This window comes from Leptonychotes weddellii, chromosome 4, assembly GCF_054177405.1.
Source record: "Leptonychotes weddellii isolate Sample4059 chromosome 4, ASM5417740v2, whole genome shotgun sequence".
Taxonomy (NCBI): Eukaryota; Metazoa; Chordata; class Mammalia; order Carnivora; family Phocidae; genus Leptonychotes; species Leptonychotes weddellii.
In genome coordinates, this window is record NC_138372.1 from 108,293,409 (window position 1) to 108,305,425 (window position 12,017).

Consider the following 12,017-nt stretch of genomic DNA (forward strand, 5'->3'; position numbering starts at 1 on the left):
GATGGGGTGGCTGGGTGATAGACATTGGGGAGGGTATGTGCTATGGTGAGCACTGTGAATTGTGCAAGACTGTTGAATCACAGATCTGTACCTCTGAAACAAATAATGCAATATATGTTAAGAAAAAAAAAAAGAAGAAGATAGCAGAAGGGGAAGGATGAAGGGGGGAGAATCAGAGGGGGAGAGGAACCATGAGAGACGATGGACTCTGAAAAACAAACTGAGGGTTCTAGAGGAGAGCGGGGTGGGAGGATGGGTTAGCCTGGTGATGGGTATTAAAGAGGGCACATTACACATGGAGCACTGGATGTTATGCACAAACAATGAATCATGGAACACTACATCAAAAACTAATGATGTAATGTATGGTGATTAACATAACAATAAAAACATTTTTTAAAAAAGAGTAGCAGAAAATGGAAGTTAATTATGAAGGAAATAAAGGTCTGTGAACAAGGAAATTTAAATTGTCAAAGAAAGAAATAGTCTAATGAACCAGAAACTTAAATGAAGAAGAAAAACTAGCCATGAAAAAAATCTAATAAATCAAGTTAGGGACTCTACCATCTATAATAGTGCCTATGCTTGGTACAAATAAAGTTTGGTAGGCTCAAGGAAAATGAAAAAATAATACTCAAACGATCATGAAATAACCACTTAGGAAAGTTAATGTAGACCTAAGTACCATATTTAAAAATATTAAATATTGGTTACTTATTTTTTAACATTATTGCAGCTACAAAATCTTCTCTGGAATTTAGGGTATTTGACAGTGAATATTCAAAGTCTGGGATGAAAACATACTTTTTAATCCATGTACTTCCCTCTAGAACATACAAGTCTATTAAGACAGCAAAAGCCTTTTTTGTCTTGAGACCACACTAAACATTTATCTCTATGAGAAAGATTTTCTGTTTCTAACAGATGATGAATAAAACATCATCACCAGGAAATCTGGTTTTATATGCTCCATTGGTCTCAGATATGTTTTTGCTTTATCAGGTTGTATACGAAATCAACTGACTCTTGAAAGTGATGAGAGTTTTAATTGGTAATGTGAATTAGCAGAAAAAAATTCTACATATTCTAAAACAGGATTTTGCTATCTTGGGGAAATATAATTAAGAACAAAACCTTCTCCCAATCAAAAAAAAAATGTTCTCCATAAAAGCAGCAGGGAACAGAAAACGGTTATTATTGAATAAGCATTAAACCAGAATGTGATGATCAAAGGCAATCTACTAAGGGATTGCAGAGAAAGTCTCACCTTTTTGTAAAGCCAAATAGATACAGTCCACATGTTCTCAAGATAAACCATAAGCAGTCCTCAAATTAGAGAAGCTGACAGCACCGTTCATTAGATATAGTTCATCCTAAATTCACCTGATAATTCCAGTGACCATATCTGTCTGTTGACTGGTTTTAGACAAAGGAAAATAAACTTCTCCGATCTTTACTGCAAGAAGTAGTTTTGCAACTGGGAACCAGGAGCTCATCCAAATTAGGCTCCTAGCTTCACAGAAACTGGGAGAGAGGGGTACAATCTCTCTTGATGATTACATTTCAAAGAGATGGCTCACAGGTCCTAGAGAAAGACACTCCTGGGTCATAGTGCTTGCAAGAGGCTTATTCAGCTTCTAAAAAGATTTATACATATTTCAAAGGCACAGAGAAAGAACTTTTAATTATAGGTTTTCTAAGATAAATGTTCTAATAAAAGGGAGGGGAGAGAAATCTCTTCCCTTATTTTCAACAGGGAGAATTAAGCTTTCCAATTTTTTTTTTGTCCTTATAACTACCTCAATTTAATTTTTTTTACTAATAACTGTGGACATTTTTAGATGAAATTCATTTATATATTATTTTAATGAACTAATACGTACTTAGTACTTAAGGAAAAAAAAACCTTCTTGTCCCAAATATGGAATATACTACATATCAAGAAATGCAGATTTTACTGAGGGCTCCAGTGCTAGTGACTCTCGGGTTAGTATCAACATACTGACTGACAGTGAGGAAAAATTGAGAAGCTAGAGTCTTGCCAAAATGTTCTCTTGACCCTTTAAATGAAATTATCTTTAAAGTTGTTTACATCAATATAGTGTTATCTTGGACTACACTGATTTAAAAACATGACTTGTCTAAATCTTTGAAAAATCCCTGATTTATTGGTCAGTCGCTCTCAATGTGGTCCAAGGATCATTTGTACGAGAATTGCCTAGGACAGTGGTTCTCAGACGTTCACATGAGTAAGCCCACCTGAAGGGATTGCTAACATCCTGGTTGCTGAACCCATCCCTGTGGTTTTCCTCTGGTAGGTCTGGCTCAGAGCCCAAAGATTTGCATTTGTAACAAGTTTCCAGGTGCTGGCGCGGCTGCTGGTTGTAACCACACTTTGAGAATTGACCTAGGGAATGCAGCCAGCACACTTACTCCTGGGCCCCATGCTAGCACCAGGCTCCTGGAATTGGATTCTTGAAGTCTTCATTTGAACAAATGCCTCAGTAAGAGTTCACAAATCACAGTTTGAAAACCACGGTGACAATTTGTTAGGTTAATTTAAGTATCACTGACCCACAGATCAGCCACATGTCATCTGTGAGGATGGAAATAATACTAAATGACTAACCCCAAGCCTAGCATGGTGAAAAGAACACACGAGCTGAACCCTAATCCCGCTACCCACCACCTTTATGACACAGAGAGTGTTCCCCAAATTATTATAAGAAATGTAAGAAATATTGTCTTTAGTATTTGGTTTGATCAAAGTAGGCTTTTCATTTATTTCAATAACATAGTTATACTCCACAACAACAGAATAATAATAAAAGCCTATATTTATTAACCACCTACTCTGGGCTGGGTAGTGTTCTAAGAGCCTTACAGTTATTAGCTTGTTTAATCCTAATACATATCCTGTGAAGTGTGTGGCATTATCATCTCTGATTTATAGAGGAGTAAGCAGGGGCACAGAGAGCCCAAGCAAGTTGCTCAAGGGTATTGCTCATGTTAATTTTCTGTGTATAAAATTTAAGGTTTCTTAGATATTTACCAGAAACTATGTACACCTACAGTATAAAAAAGTACAAATAAATTGGTGTCCACATTAACGTAAAGAGTTATTCACAAAAATGGATCTAAATTCCTTCAAATTTTGATAGATGCTCCCATCACAAAAATAAAATTAATAGGTAAATATTAGTGAGTGTTTTGGGGATAGTACTCTGATTTGTCACTAAAATGAACATCCTTTCTCAAATACGCCATCCAAAGTGGTCATGATTTTCACAACTTTTTGCAAATAAATATAAATCACTCAGTCATTTAAAATTAGCAAGCTAAACATATAAGAATTTGTCATCTGTAACTTTGAAGATAATCTTATAGGAAGCCTAAATTATCCTGTGTTAATATATTTGGATACTATCGCTAAATCCAACGAGAATTCAAAGTTTAATTTTTTTTTTTCAGAAACTTTAAACAGAGGATCTCTAATTTAGAGTGAAACATTTGTGAATGTATTTTGGAAGACCATTTTGAATGAGTATCTTATTATTATCCACTGGCAAAAGTTAACATTCAAAAATAGTAAAAATCAGCAAACTTCAGTCTATTGTTCATAAATTATTTGGTCTTTTAATTTCTGACTTTTTTTTTTTTTGAGAGAGAGAGAGCGTGCACAAGCAGGGTGGGAGGAAGGGCAGAGGGAGAGGGAGAGAGAGAATCTTAAGCAGGCTCCACACCTGGTGCAGGGCTCGATCTCATGACCCTGAGATCATGAGTTGGTCACTTAACTGACTGAGCCACCCAGGCACCCCTAATTTCTGATTTTTTAAAAGTTTATTTAAGCACTCAACATTTTTTAATATTTTCAATTAATTTTTTATCAAAATCCTGCTTTCAGACTATTTTGTCAGTATAACTAATGGCCACATCAGATACTAAAAAGGAAGGATTTTAAAACTGTTTTATACAAGTCCTGAAAGACAAATAAGTGTTCACCTCTCCACATGATAAGAATAAAAACAACTATAACTATGTAGTTGGAAAGAATTCTAATTAATCAACTTTAAATGTCATTCAGGAATCTCTGAGAGTGGTACTAATATAAGTGACACTGATCTAAGAAAAGCATTAAAATGATACCCATGTGAGAAATAGTATCACATCTACTATTTATCAGTTACTCAAAGCTAAAAATGGGTACATTTGGGACAAAAAAATTTAAAAGGCATGCTTACAGGATGCTGTTAATATTTGAGTAAATAAATATTGATAGTGGAGAATGAAACTCAAGAAGTGATAAACATATTTATTTTTTTTAAAGATTTATTCATTTATTTATTTGAGAGAGAGAGTGCAAGAGAGATCACAGAGGGAGAGGGAGAAGCAGACCCACTGCTGAGCAGAGAGCCTGATTCAGGACTTGAGCCTGGGATCATGACCTGAGCCAAAGGCAGACGCTTAACTGACTGAGCCACCACAGGCTCCCCAAGAAGTGGTAAACATATTTAGAAAAGAGACCACGAGGACTAAATGAACATTATTTATTCTAGTAAAAGACTAACCACTAATTAGAGCCAAATATAAAACATAGTCAAGACCCACGATAGTTTCAAAATGTGATTTTATTAGTGCATTTTAGGACAAGTAGAGTTCTTATTCTACCTTTTTATTTTTTCTGGAAGAAATACTACTAATTATAAATAATCACAACAAAATTTTTATTAGAAATGATGTAAGTAGGGTGAGTTCAGTTCATTTATGTCGTATTGCAATTCAAACACACATCCTGAGTTTAAAAACATGCTGACCATCAGTGTTTCCTTCTAGAGTTTTCATAAGACAGATCTGTTTAGCATCAAGGATGTTTTACTTAACATGGTGCAGTGTCGGTTTAGTAAGTTTAGCTGCTTTCTTTTCTTTTAAAGATTTTATTTATTTATTTGAGAGAGAGAGCACAAGCAAGGGGAGAGGCAGAGGGAGAGTGAGAAGCAGACACCCTGCTGAGCAGGGAGCCCAAAACAGGGCTCCATCCCAAGACCCTGGGATCACAACCTGAGCCAAAGGCAGATGCCCAACCCACTGAGCCACCCAGGTGCCTCTAGCTGCTTTATTTTCTTAGTGCCACTAAATATCTGGTCAGAAAGAGGCAACAAAATCTCTCATCTTGACCACCATTTTAAAATACAACATATAACAGTACTGTACCAAAAACACATTTTAAAACACTCTCGCTCCTGCTAAAGCTTCAGTTTGCAGCCATTTTTATGGAAAATTTCTAGTACGGAATATCCACTTAGAAAGAATTGCTCACTGGGACCCCAGTGTTCTCTTCAAAGATGCAGAGATCCTTTTTCAGTGCAATGTCAGACACCATACCTTTGTTCTTTCCTGGGTTTATTTCAAAGGTTTCCCAAGTTCACTTCTACACCTTTATTTTTGTTTGTTTTGCTTATTTCTTTTAGCAAATTCTCCAGTAAGGCAAGTTGATAGCTATATAAATAATCATATGGATGAAAATGATAACACAGGCATAGCTGTACTTTCCCGTAGTGAGAAGAAATTGCAAAAGCAGAACAGCAACTGGAACCCTCTATAGGAGGGACGTAGTTACATTTCCAGTACCAAAGAGGTCTGGGTAGAGAACCTTAGATTAAGTGGTGTTTTTGTTTGTTTGTTTGTTTGTTTTTGGCAAAAAGGGATAGAAAGCTTCTTTTCCAGTGGAATTTCTGGAATTCCCTTCTTCTATGTTTAGGATTTCCATGCATCTTGCCAGCGCTAAGACTTCAGGGGTGGAAATGGGTACAGATGTGCATTTAAACCACATGAACAAATCTCAAGGTGTCTTTGCTCAGTGCACGCCCTGCCTCCATTCATGGTAGCCCTGCTTCACATCATACTTGCATCTTCCCCCATGTAAATGGTTCTTTAGGATCGTAGGTTGTGAGCAGCCATCTCAAGTTATCTAGTATGACATACATATCATCATCTGCTTTCATAAACCAATCAGCATATTCTAGACAATGATCATGAACATACTGGATGGCTTTAACTATTTTCCAGTACAATTGGTCTCTGCCTACTTTGGTGTTTAATTCTCCAGTGGAAAGGTCTTTATTTTCTTCTGGGTTCATAAACTATGCTTAATTACAACAATGGGTCCTTGTAGCTCTGATATATTTGGTCACTTGTTGTAGATTTTGAGGTCCTGTTACAACCCAGCAAAGAATTTTCACCTGATAGAGGTTTCCACGTCCAGTGAACTGTTTCCATATTTATGATAACTAGCATCTGCACTCAACGTCATCTGCCCTTCTAGATGATTCTGGCCAGTGTCATCTGGATGTCTTACATGAGGGTAATTACTCAGAATGTTAGGCTGGATGTCACCCTGTTCTTCCAACAAAATACTAAATAACTGAGAACATAAGAAAAGTATGATTGCTGATCCAGAGAGGTTAAACAATGCAGCCAAGAATTTTAGGCCATTTCCTTAAGCATGTTTTTGACTTGCTAGGGTGGGGAGACCAGAAGCAGTTGGCAGAGACAGCCCATTGTGCTCCCATGCATGTGCTCTACTCTCCAGCATTATTTTTAATAATCCGTTTGTATGTGACATGTATGTGGGATTCTGTTACTTTATGTGGGCATATACATCATTCGCATTACATTTGTTGCTCTGTAACAACTGTGAAAACTGTCAAGTTTATCATGTTGAATCAAAGTTGCTTGTGGCAATTTTTAGGGTTATTAAATATAATTATAAATATATATAAATTATAACTATAAATAAATATATATATAATATAAATATAAATAAATATGGGCTCAGATCATAAATGAGATTTAAAAAAATGGAATGGATTCCCCAAAAAATCAACTTGAAAACAAGGATAAGTCTGTTAGGAATGGACATTACAATGACTTTTTTTTTTAAAGATTTTATTTATTTATTTGACAGAGAGAGACACAGCGTCAGAGGGAACACAAGCAGAGAGAGTGGGAGAGGGAGAAGCAGGCTTCCCGCGGAGCAGGGAGCCCCATACGGGGCTGGATCCCGGGACCCTGGGATCGTGACCTGAGCTGAAGGCAGATGCTTAACCAACTGAGCCACCCAGGTGCCCCCATTACAATGACTTTTAATAAACATTAAAAATATGTAAATTAACTTTCTTTTTCAGTTTTATGTTCAGATAAAGCTATTATAGGCTTAATAAAGACATTTTATTTTGAAGCATATTATCTTCTAAATTGATTTGTTTTGGATTATGTCTCTGAAATCATTTCTAGGTCTTCAGTTATTTAAATGTTAGAGTTGAGTTGATTATGGCGGTGGGAGAAGGGTGATAAATTTAAGGACCTTTCTTGTAAGGAATATTAAATATAGAGTCCCTCTCTGGGTGTTATTTTAATCCATTTAATGAGACAATGCAAAAAAGGTCACAGTTTTCAGAGGTATAAAGGTAGGCATGGTCTGCCTGCTTACACACCATAGCGCTGACTGCAGACAACCATATACACAATTAATTACGCAAACAAGTCAATCTGCCCGCAGTTATTAATCAACTGTTCTGTACCTAGCAGTGTGTTAGATGGTACATGATGCAGAATATTGGCCTTCCAGATACATGCTAATTTCTTGGGAACTATTTTGGGAAATAAAATAACAAAAGCTACTCAAGTTAAAGGCAACTGATATTTAAAAATCAATGTGCACTCATTATTTGGTTGTCAGCCATAACCAAACATCACTGCTCTATAGTTGTGCTTTCCACTGATTTCAGGACATGATTCACTTAACTTTACAAAGGGCCCTAAATCACAAACGTAACTGTCTAGTAACTTTGGGATGGGTAGATGATATTCAGATAGACAGAAAGACAAACAGAGGTATGTTCTTCTGGTTGTCTAAGAATATGGTTTTGAAGGATGTGGCTGCCTCACATACTTCCTTAAAAACAAAACAAACAATACAACAACACCAACAATAACCTGGCTATCCTCCTTAAAGAGAATGTTGTGCTTTAGCTTCCTTTTTAAACATTAGGATAAAAAAGTCTGACATTTGGGTCAGTTTCAGGATTCCAAGAGGAAAGAGATGGCATGCTCAAATTAGGATATTTCGAGGAGGCTTTTATTTACAAAGAAAAGAAAAGAATTACCAGGGTAGAGCCAGGGTGTATGGAACCACAGGGGACAGAGCAGGAACCCAGCAGCAGCTGAGGTGTTACCAGTCCCAGATCTGAAAGGCAGAAGCACAGACGCTAACAGAAAGGAAGCTATGCAAGCATAACTGAGAGCAGAGATGCCAAGCAGGATCCATTTGTGACTGTCATTTCTCCTTCCTCCTGCAGATGCTTGAAACATTTTAAAGTTGTCCTTCTCCTTCCCAGTAGATGAACTGGCATGTGAGGAGTTGAAAAGAGGATAAAGAAACAATTACTTTTTCCAGGATCTCACCGCTGCCACTGTTCTCTCCAAGGCCCCTACTGATCTGACACTCAATCCAATGGACACCTTTCTGCTCTCGTAGTTATCAGGAAACTCTCAGCTATCAGTGATAAAAATCCAGCTGAAATTGGCTTAGGAAAAAGGATAATTTGGGTCATATAATTGAAAAGTCTGAGTTTACAGCTTTTTCCCAATTGTTGTGAAATGACCTGGATGGTTAGCATGCCGTCCCCGTGAGCACAGAGATAACTATCTGATGGTATTTGCCTGGGTCATGTTTTAAGTCTGGGGTTATTAGGGGGATTTACTCCAACCAGGGCACCAGAGCCAAAAGTAGAGGAAGCATGGCTCCCCACAGCAAAGTTAGAGTGTCTTTGCCAGAAGAAGGGACAATCCATTATAATCCACTACAGTTGTTAGCTGCTTGTCTTACTTGTCAGAAATATTTGGCATAGATGGCCCCTTTATGAAATACTTTTTCCTTGCCTTCCTTGACATTATTTAACTTTTTGACCACCTTGGGCCATTTCCTTTTTTTTTTTTTTTTTAAAGATTTTATTTATTTATTTGACAGAGAGAGACACAGCGAGAGAGGGAACACAAGCAGGGGGAGTGGGAGAGGGAGAAGCAGGCTTCCCGCAGAGCAGGGAGCCCGATGCGGGACTCGATCCCAGGACCCTGGGATCATGACCTGAGCCGAAGGCAGTCACTTAACCAACTGAGCCACCCAGGCGCCCACCTTGGGCCATTTCTATCAGACTCCTTACAGGATGTACTCTTGGTAGTTCATTACACTCATGTCCAGATTTGTTCAGACCCACCTCTCTCCTCAGTCATGGCAGCTTACCCTGGTCTCAGGCTAGATAAGCCCAGTGGTGGCTCACATTCTAGCGTTTGTAAAGTCCTGGCTTCTGCTGCCATTGTTTTGTCACCTTTACCATCTTCTGGTCTTTGCTTCCAGCAGGGACAAGGGCCTGACTTCTGCAGAGCCTGTACAGTGCCTACGATGGGGAAGCTGCAGCAGCTCCAGCACCCAAACTGAACCTGATGGAACCCTAATGGCTCAGGCTTCCTTAGCAGGTGCTTAAGAGGACAAGGTAATGAAACCTGGAAATGTGGAGGCAAACTTTGATCCATAAGACACGGGAAATGGGAAAAACCTAGCAGATAAATTGTTTGCCCTTTCTTACCCTGAAACAAAAAACCCCTTTCATGGGCTTCATATGACCTTTCTGGAGAAGTCCTGCATGAACAGGTATGTGACTATGTTATCCTGTGAGGCTGTGGCTAGTTTGGCAATGCATTACCTTTTATCTGCTTTCCCTCGTTCCTAGACTTGTGTTTTTATCCACCTTGCACTCGTCCAGGCATGGCACCTTACAGAAATATCAGCACACAGCTTTGTCTCAACATTTACTTCTCAGAGAAATTGGCATAAGATATAAGACTGTCTTTCTTTGCCCATCATGCAAATTTGGTATTCACTGGGGGTACTTCTCAGGTCCTCTCCATTCCTCACAACCCACATTCTGCCTGGGGGGTCTCCTCTACTCTCATGATTGGAATCATTGAGGACTCCTAGATCTCCATCCTAGGCTTCGCTCCTGAGTTCCAGAACCAGATCCAAATGAACATCACTACTCAGATGCTCTGCAGGTATTCAAACACAATATGTCCACATGTCCAAAACTTAAGTAATAGAATCTCACACTTGTTACTCCAAATTGCTTGTGCTTTGACATTTCATATCTTGTGAATGACATCTTCATATAGTCAGTTGCCTAAGTTAGAAATCAGAATCGTTGCTGACTACTTACTTCCCACTCTGTACACCCTGTCTCTCCCCAGGCTTTGGCACTTTATCTCCAAAGGGCACCTTGGTCTCATCCAACTTCATCTCCACTGTCACAGCATGTCCAAGCCTTTCCTTATTTCTCCTGCAGTTCTCCAGCCCATTCTTTAGAGAGTGACCCTTGTAAAACACATCTCAAAGGCTTTCCTTTGTTCTTACATTTTCCTTAGTGTTATGTAGTCTGGATCTATTGTTTTTATGCCTGCATATTTTTCCAGCTACCTTTCCTGTCCTTGTGAAATCTAGGCTCCAGCTCTATTGATTTTTTTCCCTCATAGTCCCATGATCTATCTCACCTCTAAGTCTTCACATAAGCTATTTTCTATGCTTGAAACGGCCTTCCCTCTCCTTTTCACTTTGTTGACTTCTATTCATCTTTCAGGTCTCAGCCTACATATCACTTTCTTCAGGAAGCCCTCCTGGATCTCCTTTTCCATTACTTCATGAGAATGGTTCTTGCTATAAATTCCATGGTCCCCTGTGTGTCTGCTCTCATTGCTCTACAGCATTTAATCAGAGAGATTCACTGTCCTTCTCCTTTGTGTATAGGGATGGGGCCTCTGTCTACCTTGTCCGTAACTGCTTCCCCTAAAACCTGGCATGATGACTGATCATGGTCCTCTTTGTGTTTTTAATGTCATGATTGAAATTGAGTAGGTTTAATCCATTATTGTGATTTTAAAAAAGTTTTTGGAGAGGAGGAGCAAGATGGCGGAGGAGTAGGAGACCTAAATTTCATCTGGTCCCAGGAATTCAGCTAGATAGGGATCAAACCATTCTGAACACCTACGAACTCAACAGGAGATTGAAGAAAAGAATAGCAGCAACTCTCTGAACAGAAAAGCGACCACTTTCTGGAAGGTAGGATGTGTGGAGGAGTGAATCCGAGGTGATATTCGGGACGATAGACAGTGGGGGAGGGGGCCTCCATTGGCCACTCTGGCAGGTGATAGAGCAGCAGAGCACAAAATCAGAACTTTTAGAAATCTGCTCCGCTGAGGGACATCGCTCCTGTGGCTAAGCGGGGGTGGAACCCTCGTGGGACAGTGTGGTCTCAGGACCCTTGGGGTCACAGAAGGACCGGGGGTGACTGAGTGCGGCAGAGCTCCCAGGTGTCAGAGTGGGGAAGCCAGCTGCAGAGACGGAGCCGAGGAGTGGGCTCTCGGCTCCGGGTTGCCATAAACCACGATCCGCGGCACAGTCGGGCCACTGCTCTTCCAGCAGGGACCCAACAAGCAGCAGATCCGGGGAGACTCCCCTTTCTCCCCCTGGGAGGAGCGGCATGGGACTGCACCACAGGGATCTGCTGGGTTTGGAGACTCCACATGGGGTCAGGTGCCAGAGATAGAAACGCTAAGTCACAGGCCGGGAGAGCACGGAGTGTGGCTGGAGACTGGGGAGACAGGAGTGACTGACTGCTTTTCTCTGGGGGCTCTGAGGAGTGGGGCCCCGAGTTCTCGGTTCCTCCGAGCTGGAGACTGGGAGGCCACCATTTCACTCTCGTCCTCCAAAGCTGTACGGAAAGCTTGAAGGGAACAAAAGCTCCCGAGAGCAAACCCCAGCAGATTACTTAGCCCCGACCAGCAAGGGAGGGGCAATTCCGCCTCCGGCAAAGACATTTGGGAACCATGGCAACAGGCCCCGCCCCCAGAAGATCAGCAAGAACAGCCAGCCAAGACCAAGTTTACCGATCAATGAGAACAGCAGAACT

At 40.0% G+C, this 12,017-nt stretch overlaps 1 pseudogene; it reads right to left on the bottom strand.

Annotated features, from left to right (window-relative positions):
* Positions 1–5,405: 5,405 nt before the first annotated feature.
* LOC102747075 (glycoprotein-N-acetylgalactosamine 3-beta-galactosyltransferase 1 pseudogene) lies at positions 5,406–6,492 on the bottom strand (annotated as a pseudogene).
* Positions 6,493–12,017: the final 5,525 nt, after the last annotated feature.